The sequence below is a fragment of the Pseudopipra pipra genome, chromosome Z (assembly GCF_036250125.1).
Source record: "Pseudopipra pipra isolate bDixPip1 chromosome Z, bDixPip1.hap1, whole genome shotgun sequence".
In the NCBI taxonomy this organism is placed as follows: Eukaryota; Metazoa; Chordata; class Aves; order Passeriformes; family Pipridae; genus Pseudopipra; species Pseudopipra pipra.
This window is the reverse complement of record NC_087581.1, coordinates 61,185,129-61,201,864: the sequence shown is the minus strand read 5'-3', so window position 1 is coordinate 61,201,864 and position 16,736 is coordinate 61,185,129. Positions and strand designations below refer to the sequence as shown.

Sequence of the window (16,736 nt, the reverse complement as noted above, 5' to 3'; positions counted from 1 at the left end):
AAGACAGTGAGGAGATCTTTCAGGCCAGCAATTGGCTCTGAACATACCATGTGTCCTCCAGATGACAATCCCAACAAACTTGCTGCCTCCCTTCCAGCCCCCTGTGTTTTTGAGTGGCATTTGATGTTTTATCATCATTCAAGTCTTAAAGCATTGCTTTTGATGAATATATCTCAAATATAGAAATAGGTAGAAACATGAGATTTTTCAGTTGGAAAGGGAGGCAAACTGAGGAAAACCACTTGTGCAAGATCATATAGTACACCAGGGGCATAGATCACTGGTATTTCCATCCCATGGTCAGCATGATATTGTTTCCTCCATTCATTAACAAATGTGCACCCTAATGAATACTGTTGTTATTTCAACATACTAAGAAGAGAATTTTTAGCAGGAGAATTTTTAGCAGAAGAATCATTATATTTAAAATATTCCCCTTAAACTCACCACTATTTGATTGGAATATTAAATAATATTTGGATATTTAACAACAACAGTTAAGGACACTTATGAGTATACTGTTAGTAGAAGGAATTCACAAATTTGGCACAAAATCTAAGAATTTATTAGAAATTACTAAGGACTGTAGAGGAGAGTTGAGGTGAGTTCTAAGTGGGTTTTTTTTTCATTTTTTAGTAACAAAATAGTTACATAGTTAAATTAAATGATAATTAATTAAATTGGTTGCAATTCCCTGACTCATAACTTTTTTTTTTTGTTGTCCAGAACAATGTCTATATTACTATATGTCAGCTAATGACATGGTTTCCTATCTTCAAATATTTTTCTTTGCAGATTTACGAGGTTTCTAGTTTCGATGATAGCAGTGAAGGTAGATAGATGTGGTGGGAAAAGCACTGTATGTACAAGTTGATCAGTTCTGGTGATAATGAATGCCACTTGGATTTCAAGTTGGTTGGTTTGTTTTTTCTCCCAAGAACTTGGACTTCATTCAAGCTACTTGACAAAAGCCCTTTTCTCTCATTTGGAGGGTGAGATTTATGGAAGTGGCTGCAGAGCCTCTGTATTCAAAGCTAGTGAAAAAATGTTACCTTCCGCAGGACTTTGAAACCTTCGTGATTTATAATCAGTGCCTTATTTTGAAGAATCCTTTTTTATGCTGAAGGTCACAGGTAAATATTGCTGGAAAAAGCAATAAAAATATTTTTAAAAGGCAATTAAAAAAATTTAAAGACCAGTAAAAGTAAATATTGCTGGAAAAAGAAATCAAATGGAAAATAGCACATTTTGTAGGAGTGTCATATGATCTGTCTTGCTAAATTATACCAGAAACAGTCTGATGAAGCATGAAATTTGCATGGTTTACAGACCTAACTATTTTTTGATACTGTAGGCACCTAATAGACTTTCAACAGCATTTTATAGGCTGTTCACTTTGATTTGCTTCATAAATTGCAAAAGCTGTCCGTTATTGTTAAATGTGCATGTTCTCTGTGGTAAAGTAGAATGCTGATCAAATTGATGTCTTTAAGCAGAATTCTTTGTGGTTTAAGTAGAATTCTCTGTATCTTTAAGCAGAATTCACTGTCCCTGTCCCTTCCTTTGATCTCTGTTGCAGATGGAACCGGGTAGCATCATTCTCACCTTTAACCCCTCTTTTGAGTGTAAAAAGATGCTATCAGTTGTGTTAAGCAGATGTTGCTCGATGTTTGTGGAAAGCTTTTGTGTTTTACAACCAGTTTGGCAATTGTCTAAGATGATGTCTTCTTTGGCACTCAACCTGGGGTTCTGGGAGCGCTGAACTGAACTCTGCTGGAAACTGAATATAGGGTACCTCACCAAACAACCATTAGAGAAAACCAGAGATGCTGAAGAGGAACCCACACCTCCTCACAGGCAGTGGCACACCTTGTGCAAGCTAAACAATTATGCAATAGCTAGGTGGTAACTATGTATTAAATAAGTGGGTTTATGTAGATTTCGATGTGTAAATTCTCTCAGTTTTCACTCCTTGGTGTATTTGATTTGTGGAAAACTTCCACCTTGCACCCTGATCAGAATAAACAATGTCTCCTTTCTAAACATGACTGTTTGTCCATATCTAGAGAGTTCCAAAAATTGGCAACAAAAGCAGTAAATCGATTAACAGCTTAGAAGCCTTTGCAGAAGAATTAAATTCTTTTAGGTGCTGCCCAAGCATTGAAAGAGGAGAAGACGGAATCTGCTCCAGCCAAGCCATCCGGGCCTGTTGCAGAAACATTCAGAGTTATTCAGGGGGCCATGACAGAAGAGAATGTGAGAAGTACTCAGGGCGTCTTTCAGTTTGAATTATCTGGTAAGAGCATCAAATGTGAAACCTTCCCTAGCAAAAGGCACTCAGTGATTTCAAACAGAAGCACTCACCTTTTCAAGCGGATGCCGAAACAGAGCAGCTCCTCTCCTGTTCTGCTGTGATGCTCCTTCTCACGACCTCCAGCAGGCACGGGGAGCTGCTGCCACTCCCGCCGTAGGCGGAGCCTTTGTCACTTTGTCGCTGCCCTCCCTCGCAGGGTTGGCGTGAGGACAGGCAGGGGTGCTCCCAGGGTCTCCTTGAAACACCCGCTGCCTCCAGGTCTGTGAGCGAAGGGCAGCCTTTGGGCTCTCCTGCCCGTGTTCCCCACATGGGCACGTGGGGCTGGGGTCACCTGCCAGGGGTTGGCTTTGGCTGCCCCCAAATGGGAGGAGGGCAGAGCGCCTTTGCTGCCTTTGCTGCCTTGTCACCTCTCTTCATTCTCTGTGCAGGTGACGGTGGAGGCACGTGGTATATCGACCTGAAGAACAAGGGTGGGAGCACTGGCTTTGGAAAGCCCCCTGGGACAGCTGATGTGGTTATGAGCATGTCGAGTACTGACTTTGTGAAAATGTTCACAGGTGAGGGACAAAGGCCTCTGTCAGACCGGTGCCCAGAAAACCTTCTGCTGATGGGGGAGGAGACTGGCATCTCGCTTTCTGATCTGGGATGGAGGAGCTTTCAGCTTTTTGTGGCTCAGGAGAAAGTACAGGCCAGAAGTGCTTGCATTTTTCTGGACTCCTGTGTTTTGTGAACAGGAAGAGAACAAAAGCTTACTCTTCTTTTATTAACCAGCTATTGACATTTTAGCAGCCAGCGTAGCTTCAGAAAGAATCCAGTCAATGTGTTGTATTTGTGTTCTGCACAGCTCTACGCAGTGTTTCCTAAATGTGCACTGCTTTTACAAGAGGACTTGGTAGGAAAATAACCTGATTTCTTTCATCTCCCCTGAGACATCTGAGTTATATGGTCTTTTCTCCATTAAAATCAGTCATAATCTAATGATTTCCCTAAGTAATAGGATACAACTGGCTCTCTTAAAGAGTGTTTTCTGGCTCCAGAAAAGGTAGGTATTGGTGAAGTTCTGTTGGACAAGAGGCAGTATCAGAACTTTCACAACGTTAAATTGCTACACTTCTTTGTAAGTGTGATTTTCGCATTTATCGCTATTCAAAACAGTTCTGAACCTTCTTTAGCAAGCTTCAAAATGAAGTCAGAAGAGAACAGATTATTCATGAAAAAAGAAGTTATCCATTAAGTTAATCATTATAATCAGGACCTCAAAATACTTCTACAAATGAACTGGAAAAGTAAATTCTATTTTAATTAATCAGCCTCATCATTTTCAGCAAAGGGCTTTAATATTGTGAAATGTAGATAGATAGATAAATACATTGTCAGACTGAGAGATTTTAATTGTATGAGATTTAATTGCAGTGTCTGATTTTTACCACATGGATAAAACTATGAAGTATATTCCAAAGTAGAATTTCTAAAGAACTTGAAGATCTTACTCTAAAGATATTACTGTTTCTTCTGCACAGCCTGTATCCAGGTCCTTTCCATTTTCTAATGATTCCTTTTCTCTTTTTAGATAAGCTAAAGCCATTCATGGCTTTCGTGTCATGAAATTCTAGTGTTAATGGTGACACAGTTCTACCGTCAAGTCTGCCACAGATAAATTTTGAACACTAGCAGAAATACTGGCCTTTCATATATAACTACAATGCTTTTTTAAAGTGCCAGTCGTCATTTCTTTTTTATGGAGTATAAGTATTCAATAGATTTTATAATTTTTAGAGAAGTTGCAACTCAGTTTGAATATAATATCCAACAGCGAACATTTTTAATAACTTGCTGTAATGATTAAAATAAAAACTATGTCCCAAAATTCTGATGTTTCAAGCTTATAGGAACTGACCACCCCTATCAGATGTTATTAAAAAAGGCTGATGATTTCAAGCTATTGGAAAACACAGTGTATGTGCTTGCATGAAAAATATGGCTACATATATTTTATTTCTTTAGGGAGCCACCTTGAAATACTTGAAATACATCTTTTGAAATCTACTGCTTCTAGAAAACATTTTTCAAGTGAACATATATATTCAAAGTACATTTTCAAATGCCGCCCTGTGACACTTAAAAAACTGAAGCAGATGAAAGAACTTGGGTATCGGGAGCAACCCTGTTTGATTTCATACCTATTTCATAAGCAGCCCCATGTCTTTGCAATTTTCCTTTCTGTGCAACTTTTCTGCCAACGAATTTTTGTTTTTCAGGGTTACTGGGGTGGAGGGGAAAGGTGTGCAGCATCCAGTACAACATTAACTGTGTCCTAGCACCTGAAGACAGAATGTGTTTATTTGCTTCCCTGCCTATGTGGGTAGTTAATGGTGCATGAGCTTCTTGTGTAGTCAGTAACAATGGTCTTGCATAACATGTTTGATAACTGTAGTGTCATTTGGCGAGGTACTGTGATGCCTGTGACACCTAGAGAAAAGCATCATCTTCAGAAGAAAAGTGCTTTTGTTTCAGATGGATCCAGAGCTGCACAACCTGCCTCCAACTGGCCACTGTGTTTCTTCTCTCTCTAACATATCAGTAGTGGTGCTTGCATGGTGGAGGAGTGGGAGCTCACCAGGCTCAGAATCTTTAGAATAAGTGGTGTGGTGGCTGTGCCTCGCCATGGGTACTGTGGGACCCAGTGATCCAGAGTGTTAGGGATATTTGATCCTTGCATTACAAATTTTCATATTATGCCATTTCTGGAATTTTCGCTGTAAAAAAAAGACATGACTGAAAAACGAGCCAGTCCACTGTGCACTGTGAGGACAAGACCTAGAATGGGTGCTACAGTAGAGGAATTACTGCAGGTATTCACATTCTGCAGAGGATTTTTACATGAGGTCAAAACTGTGTTGCTTTTTAATCCATTGCTCACTTCACAGCTTTTGAAGCCCATAAAAATGAAGTGGCTAAACAAACTGTGATGGTTTTGCTACTGTGGGTAACTGTTTTTCTGGATGATGGTAAAGCTACAGGTTTTCTGGGTGATGATAAGGAACAGAACAGCTCCAGGACCTATGTAAGGCACAGACACGATCTGTTTGCTGCTGACGGTAGTGAGAAGGACTGATGGCTCATCCATCACACTGGAAGGAGATGTAAACTCATGCCTCGTGTTCTCAAGGGCTTTGTTTCGATGTCTTTTCTCCCACGTCTTCAGCACAGTTCCAGCTCCTCCGGCGGAGTTTAGAGAGGCGCCGGGACCGACGGAGCGGCCGCTGCCAGCAGAGGGAGCAGGCAGCCCACTGCAGAGCGTTGCCTTTGGACACCCAGCGCTTCCGAGTGCTGCCAGCGTTGCGCAGGCATCCTAAAGGGCCAAACTCGCCAAAGTGCAGCAATATCTTTCCTGCTCAAAGCAGGGGTCAAGTGTGGGATGGGGTAGGATACGCAGATTTGGGGCAGCATCAAAATCTGCGTCTGTGCCTTGCAGCCTCTCATCTCCCTACCCCTTCTTTTGGTACAGTCCCTGCTCCAGAAGGGGAGGGTGTACTTCTAGGTGACAGAGCACTAGGACTTGTCATTCTTATCTCTCCCACTAAAATAATCAGCGAGGGTGTAATGCTTTGTTGTCAGGGACAGCCTTGGTTTGCAAGAATATTGGCCTGGATGCTTAAAACTTTGACAAAAATTAAACCCACTGAACCTCAGTCCATATAATGGAGTGTTCCTTAATCTTAGTTCTGTGCAGCATTCTATCCTGGAACAAGATGTCGCTTTATATAACAAAGCTAAGCTTTAACTAACTAAATATAATTAGCTCAAGCAATAATACATAGAGTCAGTATTTTTTACTGGGGGGGACTATAGCTCTGCTTCCCTCTGTTTCCATAAGGAGCTAAGACCTTGCCAACTGTATAATCACTGTATCATCACACCTCTTGAGGCAGGTTTACCTGCACAGAGTTTTATCAGTGAGGTCCACAAATCAAGTTGGAGTTACCATAAGGAAAATAAATGGAAAGAGAAGGAGGTGCCTGACCAGTAGCCAGCCAAGAAGTGAAGCAATGTGGCCCCAAGAAGAGTGTCCTTTCCAGAGCCTGCTAGCAGTAAGGATGAGGAAGATGTCTATAGTTATTCTTTTCAGGCTTTTTCCTCTTTTAACTTTGTGCTTGGTATTAGGACCTAGCCAAGCTACCTCTGGGTTGTTCCTGTATGTGATGCTGTCAGTGCTGACGAGCATTTAATCAGTCACAGGTGGTGCATGTCAGTCACTCCACTTTGTGCATATTTATGGCTGGTAATACTTATTGAATATTTACCTGATTATTATATACTTTTCTATTTGCTAACTCTTATTTTTCCCCTAACGTAACCTAAAGTTACAAACGAGATATGAAACACAGGGGAAAGAAATGGTGGATTCTCAGACTATCAGCAGTTGCTTTCTATGAGAACCTATTAGAATACTGAGGTTTGCAAGTGGCAGGCCATGAGGATAATATCACAAAAGCAATAGCACAGGAAGGAGAAGGGAAAAAGACTGACACAGCAATTCAGGTGGAAGGCTGCAGGGCTGCAAGTGAAAGGCAAACTATGAAGGGTGCATGGGAGGCCCTTGGTGCAAAGGTGAAGGCACTTATACTTGTCTTTATGCAGCAGTTGATGTGTCTGGCGTTTGCTGCTCAGTGCTAAAGGAGTGTTTATGCAATGAAATTGTGATCACAAGGTTGGTCTCAGAGGCCACATTAGAACTTCATAACCAAGGCAGCAGGAAAGTGCACACAGTGTTTCTGCATGGCTCAAGCTCTATGGTTAAGCTCAAGTTCTATGATTAAGCTCACCAGAAAGTGAAGCAAGAAAGAAAAAGTGTGTTCTGTTAAATTTCTTGAATGGTGTGAATGGTGATTTTAGGTTTATTTCCCTGTTCTCACTCTCTCCCACTGATAGGAATCACACGGCATGAGCAACAGCTCTGAAAATATACCTTTCAATCCATGGTTAAAGCTTTAGCATGGTGAGGGATAAATATCATATCATCATTATCTTCAGTCGTTATCTTTGTCCTAATGGAGTGTGAGTATGTGTGAGATGTGGTCATCATGGCTGGGCTTCGCGAACGAAGATTTGGGAAGGCTCTATCCACATTTGTTACAGGCACGTTGGTGGCTTATGAGGCCAATACATGACAGACATATCCGATTGCAAAAGGCACAGCAGAAGGACTCCTTAGATGGTGTATTCTGCAAGACACGGTTCTTTCTGCGTTGCCTTTTCTCCTCGAGAGTGATCCTGCGTGTGTTCTCAAAGGAGACAGCTGCGTTATAGATGGTGTGTCTCCAGGCCTCCCAATTGGAGGCCAGAGTAGACCAGTTATGGTGATCAGTATGGCCAAGGCTGAGATGTTGTTTCAGGGAGTCCTTGTATCTTTTCTTCGGGGCTCCTCTCATGTGTGAGATGTGGTATTGGGTGAATAAATAACACAAAATCAGGGTATAGAGTTCTGGACATTTTTTTACCTAGAAACATAATTAATACAATTCATAACATTTTGTCCAGAAGGATATTGTGAGCTCTTTCTTTATAAGGTAAGAGTTTACTATTTCTGCTAAATAATTAAATGTGATAAAAGAGAATTTTGTGATCCAGCCTTTACTGTAGCAGCAGAGTGTCTAGGTCACATCTATTCACTGAAACAGGTCTCTCAAACTTTGAAGTTTACCAGGCCAAAAATGGAGGGAACAAAAGAATAACATGGTTGCCTCATGTCGAGCAATGCAAGTGGGTGAAGAGCATGACCCAGTTATGTTTTAAAGCCATTCTCAGTGTTGTAAAATGCATTAGGGAGACCACAGGCTGAGACCAAAGCATCCTGGTTTCTTAGACGTAGAAACAGCCATTGTCCTTATCCCATATACAGAAATTACACACTGTATGTTCTTACCGTCAGCCAAATTTCCATCGTGTAATTAGCACTCTTATAGTGGCAAGTCTCCTGCTTGCTTTCAAGTGGGTTTCTTGTTAAGCTGTTATTACATAATTTTACTATACTCATTATTCAGATTTTTGTTTAAATTGCTCTGCCTTACCTGTCATGCAACAGCTGACACTTGCACACTGTTGCCACAAAAAAACCAAGTGTCTCTACTGTCATTATGGGAATTCCCAAAGCAAATGTGAAGTTGCTATCCAGTTAAAGAGGAAATGGAGAACTCCAGTCCGGTTTTTTTCTATCTCAACCCCCTCTTGCAGATGGCTGCTCTGGGGAAGCTGTACAGTGTATGCAGTTCATCAAGGCTTTCTATGACTCTGTTTTTTTATTTTGCAGGTTAGTCTTTTTTTGCCTGTGAGACATGTATGTTACTGACCTATGACATCACCTGAAACTGAAATAATTTTTAATACTGAAAGAAGATAATTCTTTACATTTTAAATAATTTTTGTAAGAGCTCTGTCTTCTAAGCAAACATTGAAGAAATCAGATTTTCTGTAATGCGGCAGTTCATATTCTGTCTGATTTACACACAGAGAGCATTGTCAACATCACTTGTTCTTCCATGAGAAAAAACAATGGAGACTGCTTAATTTGTGTAATAAAAGTGTAATGAGTACTGACAATTCGGCTTCTTGGACTCTGTGAAGCCATAGCAGACAAGAGGAGCCTGGAAAGTAAACTAAATTAAAATCCACAGGAACTTAATACAAAACAGATTTGTATGGTGACAACTCTGAAAATGCACAGACTGGCTTCTCAAGGGTATTTCAAGCCTCTCATGAAGCAGCACAGAATTTTCACAAGCACCTTGGGGACTGATCTTCATATACCTTTTCCTGTGTTACTACTAATTTTGTTAGTTGCAGCCTGGTAACAAAACTAACAAAGGAAGGACCAGCAGCAAGTTAGTTCTGCTCTGATATGCTTGCGTGTTACTATGAAATATCCTTGTGATGACCACAAGGACAGGATTTGTCTGCAGTGTTTCCTACGACATTATGCACATGTGAAGGAAAGGTGGCTGCCAAATATGACAATCTGAGGTCTTGGTGGAGAAAACTAACAGGTACTTCTGTCTGGTTGTCAGCTGCCCCGGACAGAGTACGAAAAAATTTAGAATTGACCCAAAGGCTGAGTGTCTTTCCTGGGTTACACCAGCCTAGCTTTGCTGCACTGCCACTGAAAACACAGGGATACAAAGCCCTCTGCATGGTCCACAAGAGAAGGACTTCTTATACACTAACCCCCAGTGCTCCAGGAGAGTGTTGTAATACCCCACCTCCACTCGTCACACCAGTTGTCTGCAAGTCAGACCACTTGTCTTCCTGCAGTTCTGAAGGAAAGTGCCACCCACCTTGCTGTCCTTGACTTCCAGTCCTCATGGCTGGGTGTCTGTGATTGTACCTGCCCCACAGACATGCCTGTTGCTCTGCCTTCCAATGCACTGATGTCCTACCAGGGAACCCACCCCACCTATTAATACTGGCTGGCAGACACCTGTTTCTCACCAAGCCCTTTCATCCAGAGAAGTGTGTGAGCAAAGGCTGGGTGGGTTCACCTTGTGTTTAATCCTCTGAGAGGGACTGCAGGAGTTTTCCAGACTAACACACAGACTTTTGGGATGGGAAGCTGGCTCCCCAGATTTTTTGTGCTTGTACCTTTGCAATCAGATTTGAGGCGGAGGAAGTCTCAGTGAAGATCCAGGTGTCTGCTTGCATGCTGGAAGGCTGTCTGAAACAGGCATCCCTCACAGTGGTACAGAGGAGGAGGCAATGTGGAAGACCACAAGGTTCTGCCAGGCACTGAGCTCTTCTTGGACTTTCTGAGACCTTCCAGATACTACTCTCTCCATGCTCCAGCTGACTGATGGGATAAAATCATGCTTGGGTCACAGCTAATGAAGTCTAAAAATGAAGACGAGTCTTTTAACTCACACTGCTGTTTCAAGGGGCTGTCTTTTTCAGCAAGATATTGGCTGTGCAGCAATTTTTCCTGTCTCAAAAATTCTTCCAGCTTAACTTCTTGAAGCTATTTTGGTTGGGCACACATTCCTCTGAGGAATATAACTTTGAAAAACACAGCAGGGTATTCCTACTGTGATGAGACACTGTTTTGTGATCTGCATTTGGCTGATGCCAGCCACAATTAGCAGCCATTGGAGGAGACATGCTAATGGGAACCTGTGGTGAACTGATGCAAAAAACAGCCTGTTGTGGCAGTGGCCTGATCCTGCCCTTCCTCCTGTGAAGTAATCACAGTCTTGATTTAAAACCTACATCTGGTCGAGCAGACCATTCTTGACCTTTCTTGTTTTTCGCTCTCAACCCAGCTGCTCTTGTCCTATGCTTGGTCCTTAGCATATGGCCAACCTTCTGCTAAAAACAGAAGTATTTTCTGATTGCCCCGTCTTCATCCCAGGTTGTTCATAACCTCCCAGGGCAGCTTCCCTCCTGTGAGAGCTGGGGGATTTCACCTGGGGTGCTGTTTCACCTTTGTGTTTTAGCTGTCAAAGTGTCTGGCACAGGATCAGGCTCATGACCGCTGGTGGGGACCGATGGAGAGCCTATGTGCGTGCTGACACACCCTCCTCATCTAGACAGGAGGGAGCAAGCACAGCTCGGGCACAAACTATAGGAGTGTGACTCATTTGTTGCTTTCTTGCTGTGTGGGTCAAACACAGGGCAGAGCTGGGTGGCAGAAACACAACACTCAGCCTGAATCCCAGTTCACCTGCCAGTCCTGCATGAATGAGGAACACGCCCAGTCGGTGCACATCTTATCTCACAAAGGGTATCACTGGGAAAAGCCAAGCTCTGCTCTGTTCTTGGTTGATCAATGCGGTGCTGAGGGGATGCTGGGGAAGCTGAGTGGGTTCATAACAAAGCCATGCAGTCACTTGGTGTCCCCATGTTTTCTAAGAGGTGGTGGCACCTGCGCTCTGACGTAGATGTCAATCGCCATGGCTTTTGGACCTCTCTTCAAGCAGACAGTCAGGTGTTTCCAAACAAGAGGGCAGTGATTCCTTTCTCTCCTGTTTGGCAACTTGTGTCCTATTTCACAGGCACTGGCCCAGCCAGTCTTTCTCCGCAAAAGCCTTGGTTCTTGTGGGATCTGAGATGTTTTTGCGCTTGCCCATTGTTTTTGGCCTCCTGGTGGCATTGGTGTTAATGGGATGGCAGGTTACCTGTCAGGGTGCCCAGGGGTTCTGAAGGGCAGAACATGAGCTTCCACTGAGCACCATGAGCAGTAGTTTTCCTGGCACTGGGGCCTGAATGAGACAATTTACCCTTGTCACACAGCCTGATAGGGCTAATAAATGGTCACAGCACAGATGGGTACACACAGGTTAGTAAATTGTCAGAGGTCACCAAAAAAAACCCATGTTAGATCTGGGATGATGATGTGATACACCTTCTTCCTCAGCCCACTGCATTAATGACAGGACCCTGCTGCCTCAGCTGGGCCTGCAGAGGTGCTTAGCACCTCCAGCAGGTGTCCATGCCAACACTCAGACCTCTGCCTCAATGTGTTTTATGCCAAGTGAGGAATAGGAGCAGAAATGATCAGCAATAACACCTCCTCACCACAGCAGTCCCTCAGCTTTGCAGAGGTAGGGCAGTCTGTCTGCCCACCTTAGAGTGGCCAGCACAGTCCTGTCACGTCAATAGCAGCAGCTTTCCTTCCTGGAGAAAACCTTGCTTTCTCTGGAACCTCAGCACACATGATTGCTGCCCTCCCAGTGCAGTTACCAATACAGACTGTGAGCTAAAATGAGCTCACGCAGAACTGCAGTTCTGTGCCTAGTGCTGGTGACATTATTCCAGGCTAGCTGAGCTCTTTGACAGCAAACACGATATGAACCAGAACCCTCTGATGCAATTACAGCTCTGTGTACAACCCCGTGATGATAATAGGGCACAATAGCCAAGCAACCATGTCAGAGGCTTGAGAAGCATTTTCAAACCTTCTTTTTGATTAAAGCATGCAGAGACAGCATTGATCTGGGGCTGCTCACAATGAGGAAGTGAAGAAGGAGTAGGAAGAGCTGAGGGAGAAGGTGCAAGGAAGGTAGGCTTGGAGGCTACTTTGTCCTGTTGCCATAAAAGAGCATGATAGAAAAAGAGAAAAGCAAAGGAAAAAAATACAAAGAAGTGAACGAGATTGAAGACCGGCAGTGAAGAGCAAACCCCTTGTGTTACCTGAGCGCAGCTGATGTGCCTGATTGTAAGGATTCCAGAGATAAAGGCAGTCCTTCTCTTCAGGAATTCCTATTGTCATAATTTTTGAAAGTGTAACTATTTGACTTTTAAAAGGCAGCTCAGCAGCTCCCATCTTGGAGGCAAACAGGGCACTGGTTTCAAACAATATAACCCACGCACCCTCTTGCCCAGGAGATGTGTTTGATGGCCCATGGAGTGCTGCGGGAGCATGTCCCTGAAGAGCAGCTCATCCCTGCCCCTGGCAGGACCTTGTGGGCACAGCAGGGTTCAAGAAGGTTGTGGTCTTGTCCTCAATGTTGCCAGTGCTTTGACTATAGGTCTTCACACTAAAAGCAAGATGTGGAAGCAGGGTGTCACATGTTTGATCACGATGGACAGAGGCAGCCTCTCCCTTGACTCCCTGGAGTAGTTACTTTTTCTTATATTTAGGGTTCTCTGTCTTTAGGAGTCTACCACCGAACCCTTGATTTTAAAGTATTAAAGGCCTCCACTGAGGTGCAGCAACATGACAATGACATCTTACTGAAAATGAAAAGAGCAGAAGGGATGGCAATCTTCCCTAAGCAAGCCTAACACTGCTACCAAATTCCCCTGCTGCATCACAGGCAAACCCAGAAAGAGCATTACTTTTGGCATGAATACACTTCCAGATTGCCTCCATTATACTCTTGCATAAGCATTGTTGCCATCGTAGCCAGTAGCATGTGTTAGCCCATTCAAGTTTTGCAAATGTTGGCATAAGGAAGATGAGGAAAGGAAACCTCTGGGGCATGAAGCAGCCGGCTTGAAAGGCTGATAGCCAGGCCTGTCTCCTTCTGGAGTGATATAACAAGGCAGAGGAAAAAAGCCCAACTGAGGAGATGAGCAGAGTTTGCTTTGGCATGTACCTTACTTATTGTGGGAGAACCAACACCCAGAGAAAATGCTGCAAGCACACGGTGAGCTCTCGCATGATTAATTGCAAAAAAATCCCAATGTGAGTAATGTTGCTGATAGGATCTGTAGTTGCAGGCAAATCGAGAAAGTTGTCATTTTCACAACAAATAAACTGCAGTTTTGATTGCCCTATATACAGGTGGAGGATGAGTGCACGTGTGTTTGCACATGTATATACTCCATGTAAAATTACTGCATTGTGCTGTACCTATGATCTCATTAAAAAAAAAAAAAAAAAAAGATTAAGTAACAGTAAATCGTATATCTTTGTATCTGCACGAAGCAACCGAGTGGCAGCTTTTTGGACACAGCTACTTTGAGTAACTCAACCGCCGTTAAGTCAACAGACCTTCGCCAGAGTAATAAGAATTACGTTGTTTCATGTCAGTGGAGAACGTGTTCCTTAGTGGGACAGCCCCCGTCTTCACGTGCACGCATTTCCCCCCGTTTTCAGAAGGAATCACCCCTGCCCACGGCAACGCAGGGAACGCGACTCCCTGCGCCCGTGTCCACGCAGAGCGGCACGGCGACCACCCCGTCCCTGGCCCCCGGGGGTCTGTGCCGCCCCGCGCCGCACGCAGGGAGGGGCCGTGTCCCTGCCCTGCCCAGCGCCGGCCGTGCCGCTCCTCCCGCCGCCCGCCCGTCGCGGTGCGGGCCGTGTGCGGGGCCGGTGTGCGGGTGTGCCATTGCACACTTCCTGCGGTGCGGGGCACCGGGAGCCGGTTTCCGGTGGCTGACAGGAGCTGGAGCCCACAGCTGCCTCCTCCGGCGCGGAGTACCACACACCCCGCACACACCGCGGGAAAGGAGGAGGAGGAGGAGGAGGAGGAGGAGGGGGAGGAGGGAGCGGAGCAGCCCCCCCGCCGCAGCCCCCGAGCGATATCGCGGTAACCCCCCCATGCGATACGGGCGGTGCAGCGCAGCCTCTCCGCCCCGCGCTCCCCGGACAGGCACCTGCAGGTACGTGACCCGCACCGTGTGTGTGGATGCGTGTGCGGGGGGGTGTGCGTGCTGCATCCAGCGCTGCCCGCCGCGGGGGCGGGCGACATTCCCCGTATCTCTCTTTGTGCGCAGCCAAGGGCTCTCCGGGAAGCCTCACCGGGCAGAGGCGAGGCCCCCCCGGCCTTGTGGCGGAGCTCTGTGCGGTGGCAGGGGTCGGTGTGCCCCCCTGGGCTGCACAGGGGGTGCCGGTGCAAGGAGAGGGGGTGGGGCAGGAGTGCCTGAGGGGTCGTGGTTTGGCAGGACATAGGGAGCGGCGAGACACCTTCCCCCCCAGCCCACATTGCATCTTCTTGCAAAAAGAAAAGCGACCTCCCTCCCCACACTCTACCTCTACCCCCACTTTCCCCCCGGCTGAAATGGAGGTGGGCAGCCGCGGGGGGCCGCGGTTTGGGGACCAGGGGTCTGGCGGCTGCACCGAGAAGGGGGCAGGGGGCCAGTGCCTGGCGGTGTGGTTTGGCCCCTTTCGAAGTTCAGGCCCTCCGGCACCTCCCGCAGAGGGGCACAGAGGGGTCTGTCTCGTTCCCAGCCCGAGCAGGCAGTGGGGTGAACTCTGGGAAAGGCAGCTTCTCACAAACTTGGCTTGCAACCGACACGAGGCAGGAGCGATAAGGGAAGCCAGAAAACTGTGAATTAAGCTCGGAAAGGATGGTTCAGTGCAAAGGAAAAGAGTGAAAACGATGGGGAGCTACATTGAGCCTTCTGCAATTCAATTTCAGCTGTCAGAAACAGAGCCACTCTCCAGCCAAAGGAATAAGTATGACCCAAACGTTAAAACTCACCTTCCATCTACAGTGTTAATAGTTATAAATATCCCCTGAACGCAGCTGGCAGTTCAGTAGTACTAGAGTAAGGCTGTTTCCATTCAAGTGAATGACGATCTGTCATAGACACAAAACAATACACCTGGTAAAATGACGTCTCTGTATATGGCTGGCTTTCAACATTTGAATTGTTATCCGTGAAGTTTGCTTTTGCCTGCCTTCTTTGCCATTCCCATACCATCCTTCTTGGAAATACACACTCTGCCAGCAGTGTTATAATGGTAAAACTGCGATAGATGCTAAAGCTTGGCTTTGAACTGGCACAAACTGTAATGTTTTTCATTTTTCTGTTGATTTGAAGAGAAATGGGACCAAGCGCTTAGCATGCTTGATAGCAGCAGTGAGAATTTGCATAAAACACATGATGACATCCCTTTGCTACATTCAGGATCACAGCTTTTCAGGTCAGGAACTAGGCTTGTTTTTCTTCACTTTTTTTCTCCTTTAAACTGAGTAACCCCAAAAGGCCTTTTCAGGTCAGGAGTGACCAGTTCCTGTTTCCCTCGTGGCTCCTTCTGTTCTCTGTATAATTCAGAGCTCAGACTGACAGAGCTGTATTCGTGTGGTAGTGCAATTAACCTAATAACCTCAGCCAGCAGCATGCTGGGCCTGCACGCCTACCCCACAGCACATACGCATCATTTCAGACTGCTTCCAGCTGACTGGCATTACCAGGAGCTGGGTAAAACTGCCCTGGGGATCAGATCTGCCAGTTTTCTCAGGCTGATTTTTCAAACATCATTTTAGGCTTGGCTAAACCTGTTTCTGCCCACTTCTAAAGCCACACAAGTCAGAAGTCACATGGTTCTTCCACTCACCTGCTGTCTTGTGCTCAGCCTGGCACTCAACCTGGCTAAATGATACCCAGATCCCCTCTTCCCCTTCGGCCTGTGGATTTTAGCAAAACACTGTTTTTCAACATTGTGCTCAAGTTTGTCGGCTCTTTGAAGTCCTTCATAGGTAAACTAATAAAGGAACATAATAGGAACATAATAAACCTTGCACCCAAAAGAGTAAGAGAGAAAATAATTGGCAAAAAGATACTGTGTGATCCAAGTATTATCAGAAAGTGTTGAGGGGTTAATAGGTGCTGTTACATGCAGTGTAAAACTTGTGAGAGAGATACACCGTGGAGTTACTATTTCTACTGTTACCAGTAGTTAAGAGTGTAGCAGAGGTCTTCTTTGCGTTCCACTAAAATAGGTAGGTTTCCAGGAGGTGACCTAAAACTTGTGGAAAAACCGTTAAAGCTCAAGTACTTCTCTAGCCATTGTTAGCAAGCTGGTATTTCAGTTTGGCTTGTTGTTTGTTATTTTTGAGGTTTTTTTAAGCAAATATGTATTGACGTTGTTCCTATGCAGATACATCTATACACTGATAGTTGGTGTTATACCAGGAAGTTTCCTATAACTGAACTTACTGAAAGTTTCAAAAGCACAGTATAATTCTGTGAATTTCATTCGCAC

The 16,736-nt window shown here is 44.9% G+C and overlaps 1 protein-coding gene and 1 long non-coding RNA gene across 5 annotated transcripts in view; both read left to right on the top strand.

The window, feature by feature from the left end:
* The first annotated feature begins 931 nt into the window (after positions 1-931).
* LOC135407065 (uncharacterized) lies at positions 932-8,914 on the top strand. Of its 2 annotated transcripts, XR_010426666.1 has the most exons (3): positions 2,126-2,296; positions 2,743-2,871; positions 8,625-8,914. It is a non-coding gene; the product is annotated as an uncharacterized LOC135407065 (long non-coding RNA). The 2 variants fall into 2 exon arrangements; XR_010426665.1 differs by lacking the exon at positions 8,625-8,914 and having other exon boundaries at positions 932-2,296; positions 2,743-6,128.
* Positions 8,915-14,099: 5,185 nt separating this feature from the next.
* KIAA1958 (KIAA1958 ortholog) overlaps positions 14,100-16,736 on the top strand; it is a 73,025-nt gene continuing 70,388 nt past the window's right edge. For all 3 annotated transcript variants that reach the window (XR_010426664.1, XR_010426663.1, XM_064641787.1), the window contains exon 1: positions 14,100-14,407. The gene's annotated coding sequence lies outside the window, so the exon portion shown is untranslated. The remainder of the gene's footprint in view (positions 14,408-16,736) is intronic.